At 41.6% G+C, this 13,510-nt stretch overlaps 1 protein-coding gene across 7 annotated transcripts in view; it reads right to left on the bottom strand.

Annotated features, from left to right (window-relative positions):
• The window catches only part of LOC136568568 (spindlin-Z-like), a 107,233-nt gene extending 93,761 nt beyond the window's left edge, over positions 1 to 13,472 (bottom strand). For 4 of the 7 annotated variants that reach the window (XM_066568585.1, XM_066568584.1, XM_066568583.1 and 1 more), the window contains exon 1: positions 13,147 to 13,472. The gene's annotated coding sequence lies outside the window, so the exon portion shown is untranslated. Of the gene's footprint in view, positions 1 to 12,286; positions 12,307 to 12,643; positions 12,749 to 13,146 lie in introns of those variants that run through there. The other 3 variants (XM_066568586.1, XM_066568588.1, XM_066568587.1) reach the window with 3 other exon arrangements.
• Between the last annotated feature and the right edge of the window lie 38 nt (positions 13,473 to 13,510).

Here is a 13,510-nt window from a genome sequence, read left to right as displayed (position 1 = left end):
GATGCCAGCCAGAGGGACCTGGTCAAACCTGAGAATTGGGCCCATGAGAACCTCATGAAGTTCAACAAATCCAAGTGCAAGGTGTTGCATCTGGGTCAGGACAATCCCAGACGTGAGCACTGACTGGGAGAAAAACTCCTTGAGAGTAGCCCTGCTAAATATTCTATACATTTATAAATTTGAAAGGTCAGTGAAAAACAGTTCTTTAAAGTGAAGTGTTGCTTGTAGAAGAGTAGCACAGCTATAGAAAAGAAATCATAGCCCTGTAATACTGATAATTTAAATATTGTAATTAACACTGAAATCATCAACAAGGGCAAATGAGAACTTAAACTACTTACTCTACTGGTGTGTTGTGAGTTTGGTTTTTACACACACACACAAAAGATTACTCCTCCGCATCATAGCACTGTATGTTATTTTCTATTTATATACAGGTCTTTCGGATTTTTCATGGAAAACAAGTAACATCCTGCATAATTAAAAAAGAAAAAATAAAGGAATGTGGGGAAATAAAGTTGCAAAACTGACAACCCTTCCCAGAAAGGGAGGAAAAAACAGAGAACAGTGATCATGATACTGCTGGTGTTTTAAGAAGTGGAGGAAAAAATGCACTAAGAACTGGCTCTGAAACTAATGCATATTTGCATACCCATGAAAATAAATGATAACCAGAAGATCTTAAGGAAGTATTTAAGAGGAAGAATAAACATTTAAAGTTATTAAAGTTATTTGGTGAAAAGTTGTATATTGGGCTATGAAAAAATGTACTTTCAGAGAACACCTGCATAAGTTTGTAAGTATATGAACAGGTTTTCTTCAGAAATTAGCAAAACTGGTTTAAATTCCTTTTAACTGAGCTGTCAAAACCAACCTGTAGCTCAAGAATTCACACTGTATTCTATGCTTATCCCCTCTTGCTAGAATGTTTTTTCAGAACACAAAAAACCTAGCATCCTGGGAAAACAACACTCCCCTTATGAACTGGACCAGTATTTGGTAGCACTTACCAACACCTAGAATAATTTACAGATGTGAGAATTCAGCAGAGAAAGAAGGTAATGTTACTATGTTATTGTACTTCAAAAGATTATATAACTGGAAGGACTATCTGTGAATAGACTTTGAGGAATTGCCTCTACAGACAAGCAAAATATATGCCTCAAACATTTAGTTCTTCTTGTCCTGTATTAGTAGGGAGGTGAAAAAATATGGCAAGAAGGAAGCCAAGACTCTAAGAATGAAGACCATCTTGGAATCTTTTTTCCCCCTAGTATACCTTGTTTGTTCTACAAAAAATGTGTATTAATTTCTTACTTTGATAATAATTTTTATTAAAAAATCTTGCTTCTAAATTATTTTATTTATTGCACATGTAGCACAAATGGAAAAGAAATGGAAAAGTACATTCACCAAGATAGGACTTTAGAGTGAGAACTTTTGACAGGGACAAGAGACAGATCCTCCTCCTCTTAGCTTGAAAAAATTTTGCAGAAAGCCTTATGTCTGACCTGAACTTGATTCAACAACATAAACACTTAATTATATCCTGGATTTCCTGAGATTTTGCATAAATATATATATTGGCAATAACAAACAAAAAAACTCACAGAAAGGGAAAAAGTTAGGATCTCAGAAAGCAGGGTATCCCTCCCCTTATATACAGGTAAGGCTTTCTGGAAGTCTATCCTATGGATAAATAGAGCACACACAAGAACAGACACCTCCCTCTGCCTTTCATAGTTCATTGGGTGTATGTGGCAAGAAGTTAAGGACTACCCTGCACCTGCCACAGCTGGTTCCAGCCTGCTCAGCAACAAATCCATCACAGGCCAAAGCTAAACCAAACATCAAAGCTGGCAGCACCTCTGTGGAAACATTTAAAAATGGGAGAAGGGAACAAAAATAAGTGAAAAACAACAGAGGAAACACCAAGGTCAGAACAGAAAGAGCTTCATAGCAGAGCAAACATTCCTGAAGGAACTGCAGTCTGCAGAGAACCCATGCCAGAACAGAAAAAGTGACAAGGAATGAGCAGCAGAGAAGCTGCTATATGCTGACCATAACAACTTAGACATACACACACTGCATCACTGAAGGGACTGAGTGCAACCTGCAGACATAAGGGGCAAGGGGAAGAGTTTGGAGTAAAGCAGAGGCCAGGAAAAAGGGAAGGAAAAGTGTTTTCCTAAGTGTGTTCTCCATAAGTCTTTTAATGTTTGTTTTGATTCTGTTTCCCAATATTTGAATTATATATATATATATATATATATATATATATATATATATATATATATATATATATATGAATGACTTGGCAATAATTAAGCTTTTTCAAAACCTCACTCCTCTGGTGATTAAATTCCCCAAGTCTGTTTTGCTCATGGCAGTTAATTGGCAAGTGATCTCCCTGTTTTTGTTTTGACCCACAAAACTTGCTCCTGTTCTTCCTATTTTTTCCCACCACATCCTTGCTTCATATTTAAACTTGCTCTACCCTCACCCAAACATAGTCTCCCAGAATTGTGGTTAGAGGCCTCAGCATGACTGACAACCAGGATGTTCATTCACAGCAAAGAATCCTGTCCCAAGTCATTACCATTTTAAAATATACTTTTAATCCAACATTGACAGCTACATCTCTAGTCATATGAATTAAATTTGCCTCATCATCCTCTCTATACAAGCCAACACTGCTATAACTGAGGGTAGGAGTCAGTCAATCCCTCCTTCCCCCCAACTTTAAACAAGTGAATTGTTAGTGATAAATAACATAGAGAATAGAAATTTTCAGTTTCCCTGAAGTTGCTGAACAGAGCTTAATGACTAACTGGCAAAAAAAGATAAAAGGATGTAAAGGTATGCACACAGGATGATAAACATAGCTGGAACCAGTGGAGAAATGGGTAAAGAGGCCTACAGTAAGTTTTTTTGCAAGTTACGTAACAAGAAGCAACAGCACATGCCCAAAGAAAAAGTTCAAGGAAAGGTCACCTTTAATATCAAAGCATTCAGTGAATACAACCACCAGAGACCCCTTTTGATGACCCTCCAGGACCATAAAAGGACTTCCAGTAGGAGGCAGATGCATGCAAATTAGTTCTAAGGAAGTGATGTTTATGTATCAGATAGGAGATATGCTGTAATGAATATGTATGATGATGATGGATAAATACCTTGTTGTAAAGTCTCATTGAACACACAGAATAAGGAGAGATCCTCTGTGTTTTCTACATAAAGAATGCCTGCTTTCTAATGCTTCAAATTGTGTTAATTTATTCTGGCCGATTTCAGTGTCATTAGGACGGCACATAAACCAGAAGAGAGGTTGCTTGCTCTGTCTTATGGTTGACACCTAACAATAAAGTATGTTTATACTTATAAAATGGGGGGGACAGAGGACACACATAGAAGATCAAAAGAGATTTCATTCACAAATACTAGCAATAAAAATAAGCCAGTAGTCACCTGAGGTGCCCTCAGCAGTCAATGGACCAAGAGAGATTTCTATCTTGAGTCCCTTCTAGAAAAAGCCTTTTCCTTAGTAGAGATGACCCTATGGGACCTGAGGGCAGCTTTTGTGAATGGTCCCGCTACTCACAAAATGTCAAGCAATAAGTACTTAATGATTTCTGATTTCCAATTTCCAAATACATCAAACACCTGTGTATTCTCAAACTCCAAAAGCATTTAAGAGTCAGATTTTTTAAAAGTATTTGTACCACGCAAGAGACAGAATTTTCTCTTAAGCTGTTTTTTGAAGACACTCCTGTCAGTGGATATTTTGACAGAGCAGATATCCTATAACTGCCACTCCACTGATGGCAAATCAACCATTAATGAAACCTTGTGTCTTCTTTCAACATTAAGATAGAGATCTTATGACTGCCCAATATACAGGAGATTAAGGAACAGGATAGACAAATAACCATCCCAAATCATACAGATGTAGCTGTCTTTTGAGTACAAGATGTGTTAGACAACCTACATTTTCCAAGCCTTATTTTCATTATTTGTACAATTCCTAGAAAATTTAAAGACAGTTTACTCTCCAAACATTTTACAATTCAAATTGAAGACCAGATAAGTTACAGATATGTGGACGTTCTCAGAGAGAAACAGATAGTTTCCCAGGCATCGTTCAGGGAAAGCTGTGAGAAGCTCAGAGAACAGAATGAGAAACAATTCTTAAGTCTCTGCAGCTGGTGTTTGTGAACATGTGTTCCACGTGATGTTTATGGAAAGATGGTGTTGTTCCTAATTAACCAATTGGGTGACAGGTGTTATTAAGAACCAATCAAGTTCTGGGTAAACGATGTTGCTTATAAAAATGTGAAGTTTTGTAATAAAGGAGTTTTTATGCCTTCTGAAAATGCATGGAGTTGTGTTGCCTTCATTTCTGTTTCTGACTCAACGATGACAATGATATACAGAAGAACTAAAAAAAAATGTTCATTGGTATGATGATGGCCATTATCTAAGCATACCAGAGACCTAAGAACTGTGCTGAATTTTAGTTATGTTTGACACAGTATTTGAAAAAGGATAACAGGAAAACTTAACATGAATGTGTTATGAGCAAAAAAGTTTACTGATTTTTGGGGAATTTCGAACAATTTAATTTGTTGTCAATTAAAAACTTCTAATTACCAGTTCTGTTAGTGAAACAAACAAAAAGCCATGCTCATTCTCCCTCAGAAATCACAAAATAACAGAATGGTTGATGTTGGAAGGGACATCTGGAGGTGATCTGGTTCAACCCCCCTGCTCAAGCAGGGCCACCTAGAGCCAGTTGTCTAGTACCATGTCCAGACAGATTTAGAATATTTCCAAGGACAAGGACTCCACCATCTCTCTGGGTAACCTGTCCTGTAGGAGCGTCAGGGGGTAGGACAGTCGGGACGGATGGAGACAAGAGATCTCTGAAGCCAGGTCGTGGAACTTGCGGTTTATTGCAAAGGGCGTGGGTGCAGGGGCCCTGCTTGGAGCTGCCAGCCACAGCTCAGAGCAGGCCCGAGAGAAGAGAGTGGTAAAGAGGATGAGAGAGAGAGAGAGAGAGAGGATGAGAGGGTAAGAGAGTAAGAGCGTAAGAGAGTGAAGTTCCTGTTACAATACAATAAATCTTCTTCTGTGTTGAATATTCTAATTCTCACTAACTAATCCAGTACAATATACAAACCCTATAGCATTTACATACAGCCTATAAGAATCATTACATTACCATACTGTGTTACATTTTAAACCCTTAAAACTACTCTTTGGACCCCTTCTGCTAAGCTAGTAGGGTCTGCTCTGACCCTTGGACCTGTCTGCAAGCAGAGGGTATTGTTTCATCAAAAGGGGATTGCCTTCAGCCAGCCACACCATTGCTTTCCAGTTGTTCAGTAACTAAGTTATCTCAAAGCATGCTTTCATTTCAATCTCACTTCTAGTTTCTATATTCTCAAAATCTTTTGCCAGGCAATCATATTTATAAGGCTTTCCTGTTTCATCTTCCCCAACACTGTCCCAGTGCTCAGACACCCTCACAGTAAAGAAGTGTTTTCTAATGCTCAGATGAAATCTCCTATGTTTCACTGTGTGCCTATTCCCTCTGGTCCTGTCCCTGTGTACCACTGGAAAGAGTCTGGCTCCATCTTCATTACAGCTTCTCTTCGGGTATTTATAGATAGTAGGATTCTACCTGAGCCTTCTTTTCTTCAGGCTAAACATTCCCAGCTCTCTGTCTTTCTTCAGATACGAGATGTTCTAGTCCCTTAATCATCTTAGTTGCCCTTCACTGGGCTCAGTCCAGTATGTCCATATTTCTCCTGTACTCTGGAGCCCAGAACTGGACATGGTAGTCACACACACAATCACTAGGTTGGAAGAGACCTTCAAGATCATCGAGTCCAACCCATGCCCTAACACCTCAACTAGACCATGGCACCAAGTGCCACATCCAATCTTTTTTTAAACACATCCAGGGATGGTGACTCCACCACCTCCACGGGCAGACCATTCCAGAACTTTATCCCTTATTCTGTCAAAAACTTTTTCCTAATATCCAACCTTTATTTCCCTTGGCACAGCTTAAGACTGTGTCCTCTCATTCTGTCAGTTGCTGCCTGGAGAAAGAGACCAACCCCCACCTGACTACAACCACCTTTCAGGAAGTTGTAGAGAGTGATAAGGTCACCTCTGAGTCTCCTTTTCTCCAAGCTAAACAAACCCAGCTCCCTCAGTCATTCCTTATAGGGCTTGTGTTCCAAGCCGCTCACCAATCTCATTGCCCTCCTCTGGACATGCTCAAGCGTCTCAACATCCTTCCTAAACTGAGGGGCCCAGAACTGGACACAGTACTCAAGGTGCAGCCTCACCAGTGCCGAGTACAGGGGAAGAATGACCTCCCTGGTCCTGCTGGCCACACTATTCCTGATACAGGCCAAGATGCCATTGGCCTTCTTGGCCACCAGAGCACACTGCTGGCTCATGTTCAGTCAGCTGTCGACAAGTACCCCCAAGGTCCCTTTCCACCTGGGCACTGTCCAGCCACACCATCTCCAGCCTACAGCATTGCAGGGGGTTATTGTGGCCAAAATGCAGGACTCAGCACTTGGACCTATTAAACTTCATCTTATTGAATTCCACCCATCCATCCAACCATTCCAGGTCACTCTGCAGAACCCTCCTACCTCCCAACAGATCGACACATGCTACCAGCTTAGTGTCATCTTCAAATTTACTAATGAAAGATTCAATACCCTTATCCATGTCGTCAATAAAAATATTGAACAGAACTGGTCCCAGCACAGACCCCTGAGGGACACCACTGGTGACTTGCCGCCAACTGGTGCAGCACCATTCACCATCACTCTCTGGGCCCAGCCATCCAGCCAGTTCTTAACCCAGCAAAGAGTGCTCCTGTCCAAGCCATGGGGCTGCCAGCTTTTCCAGGAGTATACTGTGTGTGACCTCACCAGTACTTAATATAAGGGAAGGATCACCTCCCTTGACCTGCTGGCAATATTTTGCCTAATGCAGCCAAGCATAACATCAGGCTTTTTTGCCACAAGGGCACATTGCTGACTCATGTTCAACCTGGTGCTCACCAGGATCTCCAGGTCCTTTTCTGCAAAGCTGCTTTTCAGATAGGTGGCTCCCTGCATGTACTGGTACATGAAGTTGTTCCTCAGGGGCAGAACTTGACACCTCCCTTTGGTGATTTTCATGAGGTTTTTGTCAGCCCATTTCTCCAGCCTGCCCAGGTCCCTCTGAGTGGCAGCACAACCCTTTGGTATGTCACTCCCTCCCTTGCTGAGGGTACACTCTGCCCCATCCATCCTGACCATTAATGAAGATGCTGAAAAGGACTGGATCCAGTACTGACCCCTGGGCTACACTACTAGCTACTGGCCTACAACTAGACTTTGCTACTGATCACCACTCTCTGGGTCCAGCCATTCAGACAGCTTTCAATCCACTTCATCATCCCTTGCCTCTGCAAAATCTCCCCTCTGTTCTGTCTCCAACCCCATCACCACACAAAAAAGTCTCTTTGATGGGGCAAGAGGCAGCTCAGGAAATTTGGGTCAGTGTGTGGTGGTTCCTGTACTGGTAGCAGTCCCTTTAGAGTCAGGCCTCTCAGCTCCTGCTCAGACTACCACTTGAGCTCCTGCTCTCTTCCTTTTCCAGCATGGTCTTGTGTCTCCTCTTTCTTCTCTGCTGCTGTTATTTCTTTTCTTCCTTTTTTTTTTTTTCAGCATTTACCACCCTTCCTTGCTTTATTTTCACAGAGGCACCACAAAGTTTACTGATTGGCTCATCTATGACCTGCAATGGGGTTCCTGATGAGCTGTCTAGAACCAACTCTAACCAGTACAGGGCAGTCCACAAATTTCTCCCACAGAGGTCACTCATTGAAGCCATACTCTGATCTCCCCCCATACCCCAACCTGGCCAATTATACCCAATTAAAAAAATGTCACAAGAGAAGTAATCTAGAACATGCTTTCTTCTATGCTGCTGGAAAATTTCAGATTTAAAAATCTCAACAGTAAGCTTGAAATTATACAGTGCAGTTACCTTTTTTGAACATATTAGGGAAGAATTTTTAATAAAGAAAATACATTCTAAACTAGGAAACCGTTGTGAAAATTATTATTTGATCTTAACACATATCAGACTAGAAATCTGATATTTGATATGTCTTTCAGTTGTGCTTCTTGGAGTAAGAAGTCATTATCTAGTAAAGTTCATTTTTACACTTAAATGTGATTAAGACAGGTTCAGAAAAAAAAAAATGTAATTGATATTTTTGAAAGGGGGTGTCCTGGGGTGACTTTATGATGCTTGTATCCCCATTTGTCTGTTTAGCCCAGAAATAAGTTTTGCACCTTTAAGACTGTTTCCAAGAGCAAAGGCGGGGAGAGAAGAAGCGCAAAGTTTGTTATCAGAAACTGCACTTGCTCCCCTGCATCCTTCTGGAATGTGTTGTCTACAGCACAGACAGCAAGAGAGAGCTCTCCTTTGCTTTTAGTTAGTTTTCAGCTAGCTGAGGCAGAGAAGTTCCCTAGACTGTGGGTTTTATTTTTCTTGAAACTGTTTAAACCTGCTCTGGACTGAACACCCAGAAGAGCACTAAGAGCTCATGCCTGTGGCCCACCGGGCCAGGCCTGGTCCACGGCATTTCCGGCACAGGAGGGACTGATAAGAGACTGAGTGAGCCAAGCTACAACACATGAAGGGGACTCTCTGAGTTTGTCATCTCTTTAGATTGGCAAGAGGTTTTATTGTTTAATATTGTTCTTTTTTTTTTTTTTTTTTGTGCTGGTGAATGCTTTGCCAGTTTAATAAACAAGTTTTTTTCCTCTTTTCGCCAAGGAAATCTTTTTTCCCAAACCAGTTGAGGGAGGGGTCACTTGGATTCGCTTTCTAGAGGCATCCAATTTGGAGGTTTTTCTCACAAATTTGCCCTAAACCAGGACAGGGAGTCAACTTAAGGTGTAGATAGGTGAAGGCTTTTTTTCAGAAATAAGCATAAACACAGCTTAGTATGCTTTAGATCAAGTAGATATTTACTCTTGTTAGATATTTACTGTTGGAATGGCTACCTAGAACAGAGGCTAGACAGAGTTAAAAGAATAAAGTAGGTATTTATTAAAGGCCTTCAGTAGATACACCTTGGGCAGTGCAAAAGCCTCGCAGAGACTACATCCAAGATGGACGATGGTTACGAGTTTCTCAGACAGATATAAGTTTGGTCTATTTGCATATCAGAGGTTAGTTGTCCAATTATAGCTTCAGGTAATGAAGTCCTATACCCCCGGTTTGCTTCCCCCCATTCACTTTTTTTTATACTTTTCAGGGCCTGAGGCAGAGGGTGTCCTTTGTTCTCAGGCCTGGAAGGATTGTTTTGTCTGACCAAAATGTGAAGAGAGCTTACTAACACTCTATATGGAGTTCAGAGTTATACACTAATGTAGTACAGGATCTGAAAAATATAAAAGCTAAGACTTAAGGCATCATTTCCCCCTTTAGAGGCTTGACAAGGCCTCTACCTTGTCGAGTCTCAATACTAAATATCCACTAGCAGTATGCATTTAACAACAGTATATATCTAACAACAGTAAACCCCATCTTGGGTGTAGTCTCTGCAAGGCTTTTGCACTGCCCAAGGTGTATCTATTGAAGGCCTTTGATAGATACCTACTTTATTTTTTTAACTTTGTCTAGCCTCTGTTCTAGATAGCTACTCCAAGGCATCAAGTGAACACTTCTGAAAATGTCAAGCTTACTTCTTCATTTTAGAAGTGACTGGCAACATCTGGGCAAATCAATATCACCTTAAGAAGCAGCACCAGTGGTAGACATCAGTTTGCTAAGTGAGGTTATACTTTACAACCTAGTCATCATAGTAATCTTAAAACAGAATAGTTACCCATGTTGTCTATATTCATTACTTGTTCTGACCTAATAGTAATGTGGGGAAACAAAAAACCCACCAAGCAATACAGTGGATAGAATTAAAAAGCCTTTGAGGTACACATTCAGAGGGAATTATCATCTTAATAGGCTAGACACAGTTACATAGGGAACTTGGTATTCAGGACTACCTCTGAACCACTAGGAAGACTCTGAAAACAGAAGGATGAGAGATCAACCAGTGACCTTAAACATTAACAATATATTTTATTAGTGCACGTTTATCCTAAAGCATTTCCAAACCTGCAGATACAAGCAGTCTTAAACTTGACCAAACAGATAGGCTCCCCAGAACTCTGACACAAAATCAAACAAGCCAAAACCTCCAGAAAGGAACATTAAGACTAACCAGGTTATCACACCACTGATCACTCCCAGAAAATGGAACTGCAGGGACTGAATCCAAAGCACTTCAATTAAAGTAGCTGGCACTGTTAATACAAGGGGACTGTCAGCTACAACATGGTCAAAGAATAGGAAAACATTCTCCTCAACCTCTCAAATAGTCAAATAAATTCACCTCCTACATTTCTGCATGTCATCACCAAATTCACATTTTAGATTAAAAGAGAAAGTTAAATCCAACCACTGTCACATAAAAAAAGTAATAAGTACTGTATAGTATTCAAATAAATAATTTCATCATTACTTGAAAATTACTTTAGCATTGCCAGGCCCATTTTACACTGTTCATAGATAAAATAAAAATTAGTTAACTAATATTTTGATTAGTTAATGATAGTTAGAGTAACTGAGTGCTGCACAAATTCACCAACATATCAAGTTACAGACTTTTGCTCAGATTTTTCCATCTAGAAATATTACAGTTGGCTTGGGAGCCATGACTTGAATACATATTTCAAAATGCAATTTGGATTACTCCACTCAAGTTTTACATTGTGGTAAACTCGATCCTATAATTTATAGTCTTCTCCAGTTAATCAACACTTGTTAATGGGGAGGGAAAAAGCAGGAGAGAAATTAAAGAATGTTTTACTATATGATACTTAATTCTAGCATTAAAATGCAGTAACTACTTCTAACTCAATAAGAACTATGATTATGCTATACCAGTGCTCCTCCAGTAGAAACTTCTAAAGCAAAATAACAAAAACAAAAAGTTAGGACATTACTTTAGGGCACTGCTCTGATAGAAGCCATGGCTATCAATGTGTTCATACTTTGAATAAAGACTGTGTTTTTAAATATAATCTTTGAAAATTAAACATTGACTATGAGTTACAGTAACACATATTTAGAAAGCAATAGAAAGCATCACATCCTTTGCACCTTGGGTACTCATCCTTACAACCTAGATATGCTGTTCCCCAGCAGATCATTTTACATATGCCCAAGAAATTAAAATGTTATTTTAGCTTTATGTCATTAAAAAACCCCAACCACCCAATAAAATATGTTATTTTCTTTGAAGTCAGAAGAGAGTACTCTGAATAAATGAGGCCGGTAGGTGCTGAACTGAACATTTGTCTTGTGTTAAAAGTCAGAAATATGCTGTTGTGTAGTTCAGTATCGCACTTCAGTTCACAATGCCATGCCTTTTACCTTTTTAAGAAAAAATGCTCCTATTAAGAACAAAACCAACACGCTTCTGTTTATACTGTTGTCATCACAAGGGCAAATAATTCTGTGACAGAAAACTAGCAACACAAAGAGACCTGGCAAGTGTTAATTTCAGTTTCATATCCTGTGATCTGTGAGCTATTTAAGATATTGACAAGGAGATACAGAGAAAGCCAAGAAAACCTATGCTATGTTTTTTCACTACACAATACCTATTCTAACATAAGTAGCTCAGGTTTTTTTTTAATAAGACTATGCCAAGTTAATACCTTATACTGAGCTATATCCCAAAATGAAAGAAATTACTAGATCATTTTTGCAAGCATAATACAGTATTTCATCTCTGCCAGCACTTTAGTGCATCAGCCCCCTCCCCCCAAAGAGATACGCGCATTCCAACCGAGCCTCTCTCAGCAGGGCTCAGCCAATTCTCGCCCTCCCTCCAGGCCTTGCTAGGTTCCCAAACCCCCTCTAATTTTAGGTTTGGATTTTGTTGTAAACGGCAAAACGAAATGAGAAAGACTCCAAAGTGACAATCCTTACCCTTGAAATCCCGCCATGGGCGCAATAAGGAGGGTGAATTCTTTTTTTTTTTTTTTTAATGGGAGATGGATGAGAAGAAACAAAACACTAAATGGAGAAAAGGCTAAGCAGTGGAGACAGAGGGAGAAAGAGGAGAGCCCGTTGAAGGAACAGGGCGAACGTCAGCCATGTTGTGTGTGTTAATCCAGTATTTACAAACCTGCAGCTGCAGCAGCGTTTTGAGTCTGGAAGAGAGGGGAAAGAAGGGAGGGGGAAAGAAAGGAGAGGAGGGAGGAGAGAGAGGGAATCGAGGGAGGAGGGGAAAGCGGCGACAGCAGCAGACAAAGGAACCCAGAAAAGCGCGAGCAAAGCGCGAGCATACGTCCACACACTCTGGGTGTCCCGGACAGCAGCGGTGGCGTGTGCAACTCCAGTGCTGCCAGCCCGACGCGTTAGCAACTTTCACAACTCCAGCCTTTGGCTACTGAGGCTCGGCCGAGCCCGGCCACCACCCTCACATCCCCTTCACCACATTTTTTCACGAGGGGAGCCAATAGATGACAGGTCAGAGACATACCTGTCTCCCTCAACGTGCACTATCGACAGAGAGGCTTATCTGCTGGGAGCCCCTTAGCGGGCCCCAGCCCACAGTACAATAGATCCACAGAGAGGAAGGGGGAATGTGCAGCTGTGACCCCTTCTCTCCAGCAACGGACGCGATGTGGGCGGGGTAGATACCGGGAGGGGCCATGCCAAATGAGAGCAGCAGTCCCCAAAGCCCAAAACAGTGGTAGTTGCCAAGGAGTCGGGGCAATACGTGGGAAGAGAGTCTGAAGACCCCCACTCTCGCCCGCCTCCCGCGGCTTTTAGGCGGGCTGCTGAGGCAGATAGTGAAGAAGAAACGGTTAAGAGACGGAACACCGCAAGTATAAAAATAACGTCAGCCGCAGGGAAGGAGGAGGGGAGGGAAAGCTACGAACCGCGGCTCCGAGCTCGTTCCACAGCGACTCCCTCCGGTTCTACCCGGTCCTAGGTTGTGCTTTCCTTTCCCTTCCCCCTTCCCTCGCATTCACTACTCACCTGCTGGGGGGACGGGCGCCTGGGAGTGCCAGGAGGATAGTCTAGAAGTGTTAGCACTGCAGCCGCAGCAGTCCTCCTGTCTCACTAGGCCACCCAGATTCTCTGCGGCAGCAGTATGGGGAACTGCTCCCCTTGTTTCGTTTGTCCCACTCCGCAGTCACCACTGCTGCCTCCAATTCGCCTCTGCTACATTCGGATCCTCCTCTCCGTACACGAACTCTACCACCAGGATGGAGGCCTCCTCACTTTCCTGCCAAATAGTGAGCTAGCCGCATCGAGACATTCAAAACACGGGACCGGACACCGCCCTCTTCCCCTCCACCAACACGCAGGCGCACTGGAAATTCCGAACTGCGACAGGAGC

The sequence above is a fragment of the Molothrus aeneus genome, chromosome W, assembly GCF_037042795.1.
Source record: "Molothrus aeneus isolate 106 chromosome W, BPBGC_Maene_1.0, whole genome shotgun sequence".
Taxonomy (NCBI): Eukaryota; Metazoa; Chordata; class Aves; order Passeriformes; family Icteridae; genus Molothrus; species Molothrus aeneus.
The sequence above is the reverse complement of the archived record's forward strand: the minus strand, read 5'-3'. Positions and strand labels throughout refer to the sequence as shown.